Source organism: Nyctereutes procyonoides, unplaced genomic scaffold, assembly GCF_905146905.1.
Source record: "Nyctereutes procyonoides isolate TBG_1078 unplaced genomic scaffold, NYPRO_anot_genome, whole genome shotgun sequence".
NCBI classification, from domain to species: Eukaryota; Metazoa; Chordata; class Mammalia; order Carnivora; family Canidae; genus Nyctereutes; species Nyctereutes procyonoides.
Genome location: NW_026575021.1, coordinates 5,542,227 through 5,555,970, shown reverse-complemented (window position 1 = coordinate 5,555,970; position 13,744 = coordinate 5,542,227). Strand labels below are relative to the sequence as shown.

The window sequence follows — 13,744 nt, the reverse complement described above, 5'->3', positions numbered from 1 at the left end:
GTTAGAGTGAAATTTGCCATAAATGCCTGAATTAAGAAAAAAATTCTAATAACACCATAAGGAACTGGAAAAAACTTAGCTGAAATTCAGTGAAGGAAGGAAATAACATTAAAAAATCAGGAAAAATAAAGTAGAAATCAGAATAAATGATAACATAACATTGAAAGTAATGACCAGTTTTTTTTTTTAAAGCAAAAGTGGCAATACTTTAACTACGTTAAGAAAATAAAAGGGAGGACCTACAGCAACCCGTAGAGAATGGCTGCCCCAGCAGTGTCTGGGCTGTCCTGGCTGGTGCAATGCTTTTGCACATCTGTGGTCAGGCTGTTTTCCAAGCTCGTGAGGCCATCTGTATAGATATATGGTATGGAAGGTCATATGCCACTACTCTTTATTCTGCCGCATCTAAACAGGAACAAAGTAACTGGAACAAGAAATTGGAACAAGTAGAAAAGGAATTGTTGAGAGTAGCACAAATCTTGAAGGAATCCAAAATAGCTACTTCCATTATGAATTCCTATGTGAAGAATTCCATGAAGCGAAAAGCCTAAATGACATGACAGCAAAAGAGATGTTCTCTCCTCTCACATCCAACCTGATCAATTTGCTTGCCGAGAATGGTTGGTTGACCAATACCCCTGGAGCCATTTCTGCCTTTTCACCATGATGAGTCCACCATGGAGAAGCACCATGCACAGTGACCACTTCATCACCTTTGGATGAAGCCACTCTTACTGAACTACAAACGGTCCTGAAGAGCTTCCTAAGCAAAGGCCAAGTGTTAAAATTGGAAGTTAAGGTTGACCTGTCAATGATGAGGGGAATGATTGTCCGTATTGGAGAGAAATATGCTGATATGTCTACAAAAACCAAGATTCGGGAGCTGAGCAGGGCCATGTGGGAGGTTTTCTGAAAGTGTTGATTTTCTGTCAGTGAAAATTCCTAAAACTTGGAGCAAATAATAAAATGCTTCCTGAACAGGAAAGAAAGAAAGAAAGAAAGAAAGAAAGAAAGAAAGAAAGAAAGAAAGAAATGAAAGAAAGGGAAAGAGAGAAAAAGAAAAAGAAGAAAGAAAGAAAGAGAGAAGGAAAGAAAATGAAAGAGAAGGCTCAAAAACCAAAATGAGAATTGGAAGGGAAAATAATATAACAGCCACAGAAATGCATAGTGTGATAACGGATTACTATAAACAATTAGATACTAACGAATCTGAAAGCTTAGGAAGAGATCCCAGATAGTTCCTAGAAATGCACAGGTTACCAAGATTGAATCATGAATCTTGAATCCAAGAAATAGGAAATCTTCTTAGACCAATAACAAGCATGAAAGCTGAATTAGGAATAAAAAATTGGGCACCTGGGTGGCTCAGTGGTTGGGTGTCTGCCTTTGGCTCAGGCTGTGGTCCCAGGGTCCTGGGTTTGAGTCCCACATTGGGCTCCCTTCAGGAATCCTGCTTCTCCCTCTGCCTATGTCTGTTTCTCTTATGTCTCTTGTGAATAAATAAAAAATCTTAAAAAAAAAGGAATCAAAAATCTTCTGGCACAGAAAAGCCCAAGACCACAAAGTTTCATCGAACAACCCCACCAAACATTAAGAACAATTAAGGGTACCTGGGTGGCACAGTTGACTGAGGGTCTGACTCTTGGTTTCAGCTCAGGTAGTGATCTCAGGGTTGTGAGATCCAGCTCCCAGTCTGGCTTCACACTCAGTGGAGAATCTGCTTGGAATTCTTTCTCTCTGCCCTTCCTGCTCATGTGCACACACTCCCTCTAAAATAAATAAATAAATCTTTAAAACAATTAATGACAATCTTATCAAAATCTTACAAATAATGAGATAGAGGGAATATATTCAAAAATCATTCCAGTATTACCCTGATATCAAAGCAGGATAAAAACAATACAAGAACAAAAAAGTCTAGTTTGTCCAATGTAAATTGTATTGCTACTCTAGTTTTCTTTTGATGTTTGTTTGTATTATAAATATTTGCCCATTGCCCACCCCTTCACTTTCAATCTGCAAGTGTCCTTAGATCTACAATTAGTCTCTTGTAGGTAGCATATGGTCTTATTTTTTTAATCCATTCTGACACCTATCTCTTTCAATTGGAACACTTAGTCATTTACATTAAAAGTAATTATTGATAGATACATATTTATTTTCATTTTATTATTTGTCTTATCATTGTTTCTGGAGGATTTTCTCCTATCCTTTCTTGTCTGTCATTTTTGGTCTCTCTTTTGCACTCAGAGTCCCCTTTAGTATTTCTTGCAAGGCTGGTTTAGTGATCACAAACTCCTTTAGCTTTTGTTCGTCTAGGAAACAGTAGTTTTACTGAAGAGTTCAAATTCTTGGTAAGTGGGCAAAAGACCCTATAGACATAATGTACAAAAGTAGAAATTCTAAGAAAACATACATGTAGAAAAGATATTCAACTCCCTTAGACTATGCCTATTAAGTTTAATGAATAGGACAATTTAAATGTAACTGATAATGCTGCAGTAAAATTGGAAAGGAATCCAGAAGTATGCATGAATGATAAACCAAGTCAAGAAATAATCATCTAAAACATTGAAAATCCATATTCTAAGAGAATTCCTAAGTAGCAATTTTTTCATATTGGTAGAGAACTAGAAGCCACTAAAAATCTAACAACAGAGAAATGGCTAAATAGAATATTTTTTAATCTATGCACCCATTGTTATACAAGTATGAAAAAGGCAGGATACATAAGGCAATTATATGTATGTATGAAAAATATTAGCTTTGAATGGTAATATGGCAATATTTATAATAATTTAAAATATCTCCTGGTCTACTACTGTTACTTCCACATATACATTCTATAGACGTGTACAAACATGTATGTACCGTATATACACTGCATGTAGGAGTATAGATTTTAAAACAAAAAATAGAAACAACCTAAATATCTAACATAGGGGTGTGGTTAGGTTAGTTTTTTATTTTAGTGTGCTGGAATATTTTGTAGCCAATCAAAAGAATGATTTACTGGCATGCGAACATTTTAAAAATATTTTAAGTTAAAAAAATCAGTTGCAAAAAAAATCGTTGCTAAATTATGTGTATAATATGTATAAACTAATAAAAAAGCTCAAGTTGTGTATGTTTGGTTCAAACACTTGAATGTGCATAAATCCATAGAATAACATACCAAGAGTTAACAGGTTCGAACTCTGGGAGGGGTGGTTACAGGAATGAGAGAGGGAAATGGTGGGGACTTTTGTTTATTACTCTCTAGGTCCTTTTGGAGCCCAACACAGGCTTGAACTCATGACTCTGAGATTAAGACCTCAGCTAAGATCAAGAGTCAGATGCTTAACTAACTGAGCCCCCTTTATTGTTATTTTTTAAAAAACAATATGCTTAAAATAACATTTCTCTTGTATAATGTTAAAAATAATGTAAGAACAAAAGCTAAAACATAGAGAAGTAAAAGAACAATAAACTCAAAACAATACTCATTATTTTAGGTCATGAGATGATGGGCTATTTCTTTTTTCCCTACAGCTACTATGTGGTTAGACTCCTTTTCTATTTACAATTCAGAAGGAAAGAATTTGTTAGATACAATTTTTTCTTTGAGACAATGGCTTGCCACCAAGATTTTATAACATGTAGTAGGAAGAAAATGGGGAGAAATCCATGGCTGTCCCATCTGGAGTTGTAAAATTCCTCTAAATCAGAATTTATGTAAAATAAAATTTCACATAATTTCAAGCTACCCAATCCTCCTTCCTATTTTTATTAGTAGGAGGAGAGGTTGGGATAGGGCAGTTGTCATGTAACAAATAATAGAGATTTTCAATTCTCAATAGGTTGGGGATCACTGCTTTAAGAACTAACCATCTAAAAGAGATGACATGTGACAGAGACAGTTATATATATATATATATATATATATATATATATATCATGCAAACAACTGTACAAGTATTGAAAAAATGAAGTATTTGCATTATGCATGAATAATCTATTTTGTGCACGTCTCCTGGGTGAAGTTGTCAAGTTTTCTTTCTCCTGGCTGCTTTGGTGTTTATTTTCAAACCATTTCTACCCTGGAAAGTCTGTGTATTGCTTTGGACCCTCTGGAAATGGCTATGACATACACTTATCTTCTATTCAGTATATAGGGCCTTCTTGCCCCATAATTTTTGCTTCCTGATTTGTTAGTTTAATTTAAGCTGGATGCTGACTGGATAAAGATGATTCCGTCTACCTTAATGTTCTTTCTTTTGTCTCCACCAATTTCTGGTATCTAATAATGGCTAAATAATTTACAACCACTACAGGAAATATTTTTTGAGACTTCACACATAAACTGGCTTGAAAACACTCCTCTATAAAATCCAAATGGTTGAATTCACTCCTAACCATACTGTTTTCAAGATAACAAGAACAAAAGTGAAAACATAAAGAAGTAAAAAAGCAAAATACTCAAAACAGTAATGGTTATTTTAGGTTATAAGATTAAGGATGATTCTCCTCTGCCCTTTTTCCCCGCAAACTACTATAACATGGCTAGATTCCTTTTATATTTAAAATTCAGAAAGAAAGATCCAGAAATGAAACAATCAGCAGTTGTTTGCTTTAAAAATAATAGTTGCAGACTGAATCAACCCCTAGAGCCTTTCCCCACATGCCTCTGTTTTGTGTCTAGAAACTGATTTGTGTGCTGCATTTGTTTTTCCATGTTAATATTTCTCAAACTGCATGGAAATTCCAGCAAGGGTTTTTAATAATTCAACATAAAGGAAGAATAATATTATAGTTGAAAATTAGCCTGAGAAAGGAGAATAAAACCTTTTTATATAAGAAAAATAGGAAGGGTGAGAAGAAGCCAAATTAGCTGAACAAAGAGCTGCATAATGACCTGATACACAAATAGGAATGTCATATAAATTGGAAACTAGAGTGCTCGTTGAAGAGGATTATGGAGACAATTGCTTTTAAGTGTAAAATCGCAAGAGTTTGGGTAAGAGACAGGATGCTACCAGCAAGACATTAAAACAGAATGTTTCAGAGGCTTATTTCTCTCCACATCTCTTTTAAGCTCAGGTACACAGGAGACCACCAGAATGTCTGGGCACAATGAGAGTACTGGAGACCATTTCTCTGTACTACCACCATTGCTTCCAGTAGAAGTGGATGGCTCACTTTGGGAACCTATGTGCTAGAGACCCAGCCTGTGTTCTGATCCTGGGCTGCCGCTGCTGCTAATTGAACATTCGCAGCATTACCAGGAGCCAAAGCCAGGCCTCTGGAAACAATCCTTGAAACCTAGACTCAATCCTGGGCAGCACTATTCTTCCAAACCCTATGCCTGGCCCCTTGTTGAATAAAAGAAGGAAAATAGCGAGTGATCTTAACATAGAGCTTGCTTCCCTTTCTCCTTGCTCTATCCAGGGCTCGAGTGGGACTATATTATAAACAAGTTTCATATTTGTAATTCCAGGCTCTGCCCTATTTTTTGACTTTCCTTAATGGTAAGCACTTCCTATCTTACTCTTAGGAGCCCTGGTTTCATCCTTTCTCACCCTATCTCTTTTCAGAAAAACTATGTCCACAGAAAAAGATCTGATAAACTTACTAACTCCAAGGTAAATTTCCAAGAAGGTGTGAATTGTGCCCCCCCCCCTTCTGGTGTGTTTGTAGGTGGCTTAAAAGCAAGGGAGGTGGAGAATATCTAACTTTGGAATTTTTGCAGCTATTTCCTCACTGATTCTAAGAGTCTTTGGCCCAAATAGCTATATATTTTTTAAAGATTTTATTTATTTATCCATGAGAGACACAGAGAGAGAGAGGAGGAGACATAGGCAGAGGGAGAAGTAGACTCCTCACAAGGAGCCCAATAAGGGACTCCATCCCGGGACCGGAATCACGCCCTGAGCCAAAGGCAGTCACTCAGCCGCTGAGCCACCTAGGCATCCCCCAAGTCGATATATTTATTAAGACTCTCCCTCTTATAAATCATATAGTTTAGAGACTTTTCTTACCGAAGTGAATGTATTGTTTCCCCACCACTGATTTTATGGATTGATGTAATTTTAATCAAAACACTAACTTACGTTAAGTAAGTAGTTTTATATTGACCTGGTTTATTTATAAGGACCAGATATGGTTGATGAAGGGAAATGCTACTATGGAGTAAATAAATATCTCAATCGAAGATATTTCCCTTGCAACCTATATCTAATCAATCATCAAATACTTTAAGCTCTGCGTCCAAAATATATTTCACATTTTCCCACTCTTCACCAAACCCATAGTGCAAAATTTAGCTGAAGACAATGTAATTTTTCACCTGGAGTACCACAGAAGCCCCCTAAATATTCCCCTGCTTCCACATTTGTACCCCACCCCCTTCTACTCCATTCTTCATTCAGCAGCCAGAGCACTGGGTTCAAAGGACAATTCACTCCTTGCTTAAAACTTTCCAGTGGCTTTCCAATCCAATTAAAATGAAATCCAGAGTTTTTTCCAAAGACCCATGAGGCCCTAAGTGATTTGTCCCAGATTTCCTCTCTGATTTCATTTTCTGCTGTCCCTTCCCCTCATCTCTTAGATTCTAGCCACAATGGCTTTTTACCTTGTATCTAAATAGGAAAAATTTATTCTCAGCACAGGGCCTTTGTCCTAGCTGTTACTCTGCCTGGATTGCTATTTGTTCCCATCTTGGTGTGACTGTGTCTTTCTTAGGATTCCTGTTTCAGTTCAGTGCCCCCTTCTCAGAGAGGTTTTCTCCAACCCAGCCTTCCCCCATCTCCTATTCAATTTATATCACTGTCCACTCTATTTTTCAGAGCATTATTCTTGACCGGAATCATCTAATTCTCCTGCTTATGTGTTTATTTATTATTTGTTTCCTCTCACCTGACTATATGTTTATGAGAGCAGGGATGTTGGCTTTCTTGGTTATTGCTGCAATCGCAGGCCTAGAACATCACCTGCTACTACTAGTTGATGCTCAATAAATACTTGTTGACTTTGAAAAAAAGTAGCAGAAAATATACAGCTTAATTTGCACAGCTACAAAGTATTAGAATAGGTCATCAGATATCCTTTATAAGCTACTAGCAAAACACAGAGTGGAATCTGAAAGCAAGATGTTTTGATGAAATAATTAGTCCAAATGAAATGAGGGAGATTTATTTTGAACAGACCAGGAGTGAATGGGCTTAAATCATGGTTGGTTGGATTGGGCTGGTCATCAAGTAGCAAAATAAACATCAGTCGAATTGGAGATTTTAGTATGTTGTGTTCTCTTTTATTAAGACAACAGTATTTTTAAATGATTGAAGCTTGCAGTTCTGTTATAGTGACTCGTCAGCTTGAAAAATGTGTTTCTTCAGGGTGGGAGGAGAGTTTTAAATTCATAATTCATTTGTTGTAATGTTCATTTATTAAAGCACAGCCATATTCTCTTACGTTCTTTCCTTTTTGTGACATTATGCCTTTTTCCTCTCTTTTTATCATACTTTATGCATGTATGTGCATACATAATAAATTATGAAATGCAGTTTATATTAGTAGAAAGAACATTTTTAATATTTTTAATGTAGATTGGAGCATGTTTTCTTGTAGCATATTATAATTTGGCTTGCAGTTTTAAAATGTGGAAAGAATATGCACACAAAGAACATATAACTTTTTCCCCCCCTATTTATGGCTCAAACAAGAATTTCATCGAGTTCATGTGTAGACATATGACTAAAACAAATCAGGGAATACAGCTCACAGAGATCTCTGAATTAATTGGATTATTCAGTTTCATACTAAACCAAGGAAACAACAGATCCCCTGTGGGGTAGAGGGTATAATCTATGCATTCATCTCTGTGTACTACTCTTTTCACTAAGGTTCTATTAAGCCACTGCAATCATTAAGCTAGTGTGCAAACCACCAAATTAAACAAAGAGGCTGTTTTTAGAGAGGGGGATGAGAGGCAAGGCAAAACATTTTTTAAAATAAAAAATGACTTTTCCTCAAAGCCCAGAACAGTAGCAGAAGGCTTTAAGAACATAAACATAACCAATCTGTCTATTCCAGGGGATAAAGGCTATGTTTCTTAAACATAAAAGAACAAAATTTCTAAGTAGCAAGCAAGTTGGAAAGATTTGCATAATGGATTCTATTTACATAAATTACATTGCTTACAGCACTCATCTGATAAGCTTTGGCAAAGGTGGAAGGCAGAAGTGGAAGTGGAATGAAAAGAGGGGTGAATGTATAGTTCTAGAACCCCTTTCAGCACTTACTGACTTTTCCTCATTCTTTGAAGCCCGTGCTTATTTAGGGGTTAATACATAAATTTACCCCAAGCTTTATAATGATGAATGTCAAGAGGAATTAGACTTGGTCATTCCTGAACTCTCTGTACCCCATGCCCTGTTTTGTTTTCTTGTATAAAGGTAAAAATGAGTGCATCTGTCAACTACTGGAGCATGTTAACTTCTGTATTTGGGGTATGACAGCCACTGGCTGTGAATTTTCTTGCCATAACAACCAAATGAAAATGTCAGCAATGAATTTTGCTACTAAGTGCCAGATTTTCTTTCTCCTAAGTACCATTTCCCTTCAACCAAGTAGAAAATTTCAGTTGTTTTAACAAAGGTCCAAAGCAAATGGAATTTGCTTTATTTCCAATGGAATAACATGATAGCTCACAATGTACATTCCTTTCAAGAATGAGTATTGGAGGTATTTAGTGGAAACTTAGGTACATCTATATCAGGATCTGAAGTTCAGGAAAAAGATATTCTGACCTTATGGATATTGTAGAAAAGTTAATCTAAGAAGATTATTTCCTAAGAATATTTTGGCTTTCTGTTTCTATAGAACCAGTGATGCTTCAGGTACGAGAAGCATGATGAGCACTGGGTGTTATACTGTATGTTGGCAAATTGAATTTAAATACACACACAGGCGCACACACACACACACACACACACACACACACACACACACAAAGAATGTGATGATGGAGGGAGTTAGCTGCTTACCCTGCCATCCTAACTCAGGGTCTTTGATCTGAAGAGAGAACCGGGGAGAACAGAATTTGTTTATTCAAGTTCCAACTTCAAAATTTCATAAGCACTGACATATACTAATTCATTTATAGTAAGATTGGTCTTTACATATGTGTAAACCTTTGGCTGTGCTTATGTGATTAATTAGGAATGTGTTTGCCTGCACTTGATCGCTTACCCAACTAAGCATGGCTTAAGCAAATTATTTACTTTTATACCAAAACAAACTCTAGAACTGTAGAGTTTCTGAGCTTGGTTCAGCTGCTTATGAGAAAACCATGCCTTCTTTTTCCATTTTTCCAGTCTAGCATCCCTAAGTGTGCTAACTTTACTCTTCATGCTTCTTGCCTCTGTGTTGCAAGATGGTTTCCAGAGCTTTGATATAAAACGGGTAAGTGGAGAAAATGGACCAGGCCAGTAGCATCTACCCTCTTTTATCAGAATAGAAATAAGTTACCCCCAAAAGTCATCCCCTGTACCCCTACCCCCAGCTACTTTCCTCTCAAGGTCTTTTTTCCCCCGTTTGCTTATGTTGCATTGGCCATAACTCTGTCAAATAATGACTTGTATCTGTTAGTGAGGCTAGGGAAATAAATGTTTAGCTTGTATAGGCATCTAGTGAAGAGGCAGCTAGGGAAGATATACCAAATGAGCCCAAGTTATAAGGTTGGCCACAGTTACCAAAGAATTATAATACTCTGAATAGGTAAATATTGTTCTATATTAAGGTCAGGAGTTGATATTCTTTTGAATAGTCTAGGGCCAGTTCTAACTTTTCACTGTCCACTACTTGTCTCTTAAACAATGTACATAACTCCATTCTTCTTCTGTTGCCTTCTCAGAAGGATGGCTGTGGTTCTTGATGGGTTACTTTCTCCAGAAAGTTGAAATATGATTCCAAATACACTTGAATTGAAGGGATAGTGAACACAATTTTAAGTAGAAAAGGAGAGATATTGTTTTCGGTACTTAGACAAGTTTTGTTGTCACAATTTCAGAGTCAGGGAAAATCTGGGAGGAGGAATGTTTGCCAGTCTGTAAACTAAGTTATTGACTTATCAACACATTTTTCCATTGTTTCTTCTCTCCTGTCCAGGAAACATTCAAAACACTTGGGTAGAAACTCTTGAAAACATTTATTCTCTTCTATGAAGAATGAGTATGAGGAAGCCCTTAATCTGAAGTTTCACTCAAGTCACAGGGCAAACCCTATGGGATATTGCACCATTCCCAGCAAAGCCTTTCCAACCAGTGCTGCAAAGAGAAACTAATGCATCTTATAGTGAAAAGACAAATACTTCTCGCTCCTCCTTGGCATGAAGTAGGCGGCTGCCAAGTAAAGGTAGCTGGCAGGATTCCCAGAGACAGAGCTTGGGCCACGGGTTGGGCAGAGGAGCAGTTGGCATCTCATTATTTGATTGTCGTGTGGTTGCTGGGCACACTGGCTGACATGCAGAATCAAAGTAAAAATTACTACTGTCAGAGAAATGATACTAATGGCAGTGACTCTGTTCAGTCCTTTAGTGTTTCCCAGGGACAGTCACCTCAATTTAGTAGACCTGCTTCCAGCTGCATTAACCCCCCAGGAAGGTGGCTGGAATATGTTTCCTGAACTGATGATGCTGGGTGATTTGTTTTAATAATGGTTTGCGGGCCAGATGAATTAGTCACTGTCATTCCTGGGAAGAGGAGGAAAGTATATTCAAAAGCATCACCACATTCTGCCAGCAGGGAGAAAACAAAATAAAACTTAAAGTCAAAGAAATAAAATACTCTTCTAACCCTTTTAAAAGAGAAAGCACAGGAAACATATACCAACCATAGAGGACCCTAATGCAAAAACATCAACGAGGTGAAATATTTATTCATCATGATGTTTATCAATAGAAGTCAATATTTGGGCAATTGATACTTGTGTTCATTAATTTCAGCAACCTGCCTCTACCCTCCACTGCCTTCTCTCTATTTTTCAATATTTATTTTTATTAGGAGTACTGATTGTTTGGGGATATCTGAAACCTTTCAGGGTTATAGTGACCAAAAGAGCAGAGATAACCTAAGAGTAGACAGTGATTTATATCCCTGCAGGTTGGGTCTAGTACCATAGAGAGGTACCACCCGCAGACATGAATACACAGTCTTGTCTTGGTTTGTGAGTTTGTATATGCTTGAGTGCCTCAGTATGAGTTTCGTAACTCTGAGCAATTTTTCTCATTATGTATATACACTTATATATGTCTGTGATTCTATGTGCAAAACTCCTCTCATTATAAAACCCAAATTTAAAATGTATGGGTATAGAGGACCACAAGGTAAAGAGTGAATAAAAATGAAATTGGAATGGAAAGGTAAATAAAAGTAGAAAAATAAGGTAAAGTCCTGGAAAAAGAGTACATGTAATAAATGGTCTGAAATTTAAATTATTCACCTGAGGTGGGCTGCAAATTTGGCTCTGAGCTTTCTAGCAGCCAATGAAAAGAGAAATTTGATATGATTCTCAGTTCTATGTAATGGAAACAAGGCATTGCTGAAAAGAAGCAAAAAGCTCTGTCCTCAGAAAATCAGAAAAAAATCAGAAATAATTTTTTCTGATTCCAATAGATTTCATTTCACAGATTTAGGTGTTATGTGTTAAAAATCATGTTACTTATGTGTAAAGTGCTGAGGGCTAGTGGTAGCTAGTGCTACAAACAAACAAAAACAAACAAACTAGGTTTATCCCTTTCTTTGAAATGTTGAATTGTCATCAATTGGGTTCTGAACAAGAAAGTAAACACCATTAAAATGAAAGCGTCCCACTAATGTTTTCAAGAGATTAAATGGCATAAAAATAGCCTGGAAATTATTATTTTCAGAGAATCAGGATGATTCAAGGAACTAAATTGAGTCATTGAAAAACCCTAAAAGAGGCAAAACATTTATGAGAGCCAGAGAAAATCAAGTAACCTGAATGTCTGCTGCTTTCTAAAAGATGTCTAGATGACCACCAAAGAGTTACTACTGGCTGTACTATGGTCATTCAATTATAGCCAGAGCCCAGGAATAGGGAGATGGTCTGTGGACAGGAGAGTGGTTGATCATGGTGTTACAGTACCCCCTTCTGTACTTAAGAGTCCCACCACATTGAGAGCATCCACCCAGAAAGGGTAACACATAATTCTGTCACTGGGAATGCCTCCCAGGATGCAAGTGCACTGCCAATGACTCACTTTTTGGTGATTATACCTACTTTCTTTGCTGGAGGAATGGAATGATCTTTTAATGTTTTAAAATGTAAAACATTTAAGCTGAGTGTTTGGATTTCCTGATATGTTTAACATCATCATATGCTAACAGATAAGCAACGCCTACTACTAAATAAGACTTGAGTGGATTAAGGCCTTTAAAAAAATCTTGACCTTAATTATTTGAAATAATGTGACATGGAGGGACCCAAAATGGGCAGAGTTAAAGAGATAAAAAGTCAAATGGTTGAATCAGGTATTTCTGTCTCTCACTGTATCTCTGTATCTGATATCTATCTATCTATCTATCTATCTATCTATCTATCTATCATCTATCTATCTATCTATCTATCTATCTATCTATCTAGTTTAAAAAGTTACCAAAATGTCAGTTCCAAAGCAGGCCAACCTGTATAAACTTTTAAATTTAGCAAAATAAAAAATAAAAAAAAAATAAGTACTTTAAGGCCAGGACTACTAGACATTAGGCATTCAATCAGCAAGTAAGATACTGAAATAAAAAAGCTATTATAGAAGATGCATACTTTAATTCTACACCCAAGCAATGGTAAAGACAAATATTTCAAGCATGAACTCAGAAAAAAAAAAGAAGTATTAGGAGACCAATGGCCCATTCATGTTCTATATTATCTTTTTTATCGCAGACAGAATAAACACAAACCTGTGTGAATCTTTGGAGACAACTTGACTAACCTTATAGGTAAAATATTTTCTTTCTGGATATGAAGGTAACCATGCATGCCTTGTAAAAATTGTGAGAGAATGTGTAAAGGCTGGTATTAAGGAAGAGAGATAAGATGGCAAAATGATGAAATAGAACCAGCTATTACAAAATGACCATTTCTGGCTCAGATGCATTTTTCTCCCAATTTCATTTCCAAAATTGTCCCCTTGTATCCCACTTTCTCTTAATTTCATGCAGCAGGATTAGAGATCAATAGATATTGCTTTATAGAACATTCCTTTTTTGTGTGAGTATACGGCAAAGGGAATAAGGGAATTGGACCAATTGGGAGGTCAAACTTGGTAGCTCTTAGAGCAGAGTGATTTGGCTCTTTAAAATATGTTGTTCAAGGGGAGTTTATAAAGTTAATTACTGGGACATTATATCAAGCAGATAATTTTGGGGGGAGGACTTTATTCTATTATGCATATGTGATGATGTTCTAAAATGGATCAGCATTAGCTGCTTGTTACTTGGTTATCTATCAAAATTTAAGAATAAAATATTTTCAGTTGACAATGTTGATCCAAAGATGCCTGCAATTTATAAAGGAAGGCAGAACACTGATAAGAAGTATAAAATACCATTGTATTTTTTAGCATGTCTAAATTAAAAAAAATAAAGCCTTCCCCACATATATTGGTTAGGAACTTTGGATTTTAAGGAAATGGGTGACTCCAGTAACTTCCAAGACTGGAAGGGAAGGAGTGGTTATTATAGGACCC

At 36.5% G+C, this 13,744-nt stretch overlaps 1 pseudogene; it reads left to right on the top strand.

The window, feature by feature from the left end:
- The first annotated feature begins 258 nt into the window (after positions 1–258).
- Positions 259–913, top strand: LOC129519360 (ATP synthase subunit O, mitochondrial-like; annotated as a pseudogene).
- Positions 914–13,744: the final 12,831 nt, after the last annotated feature.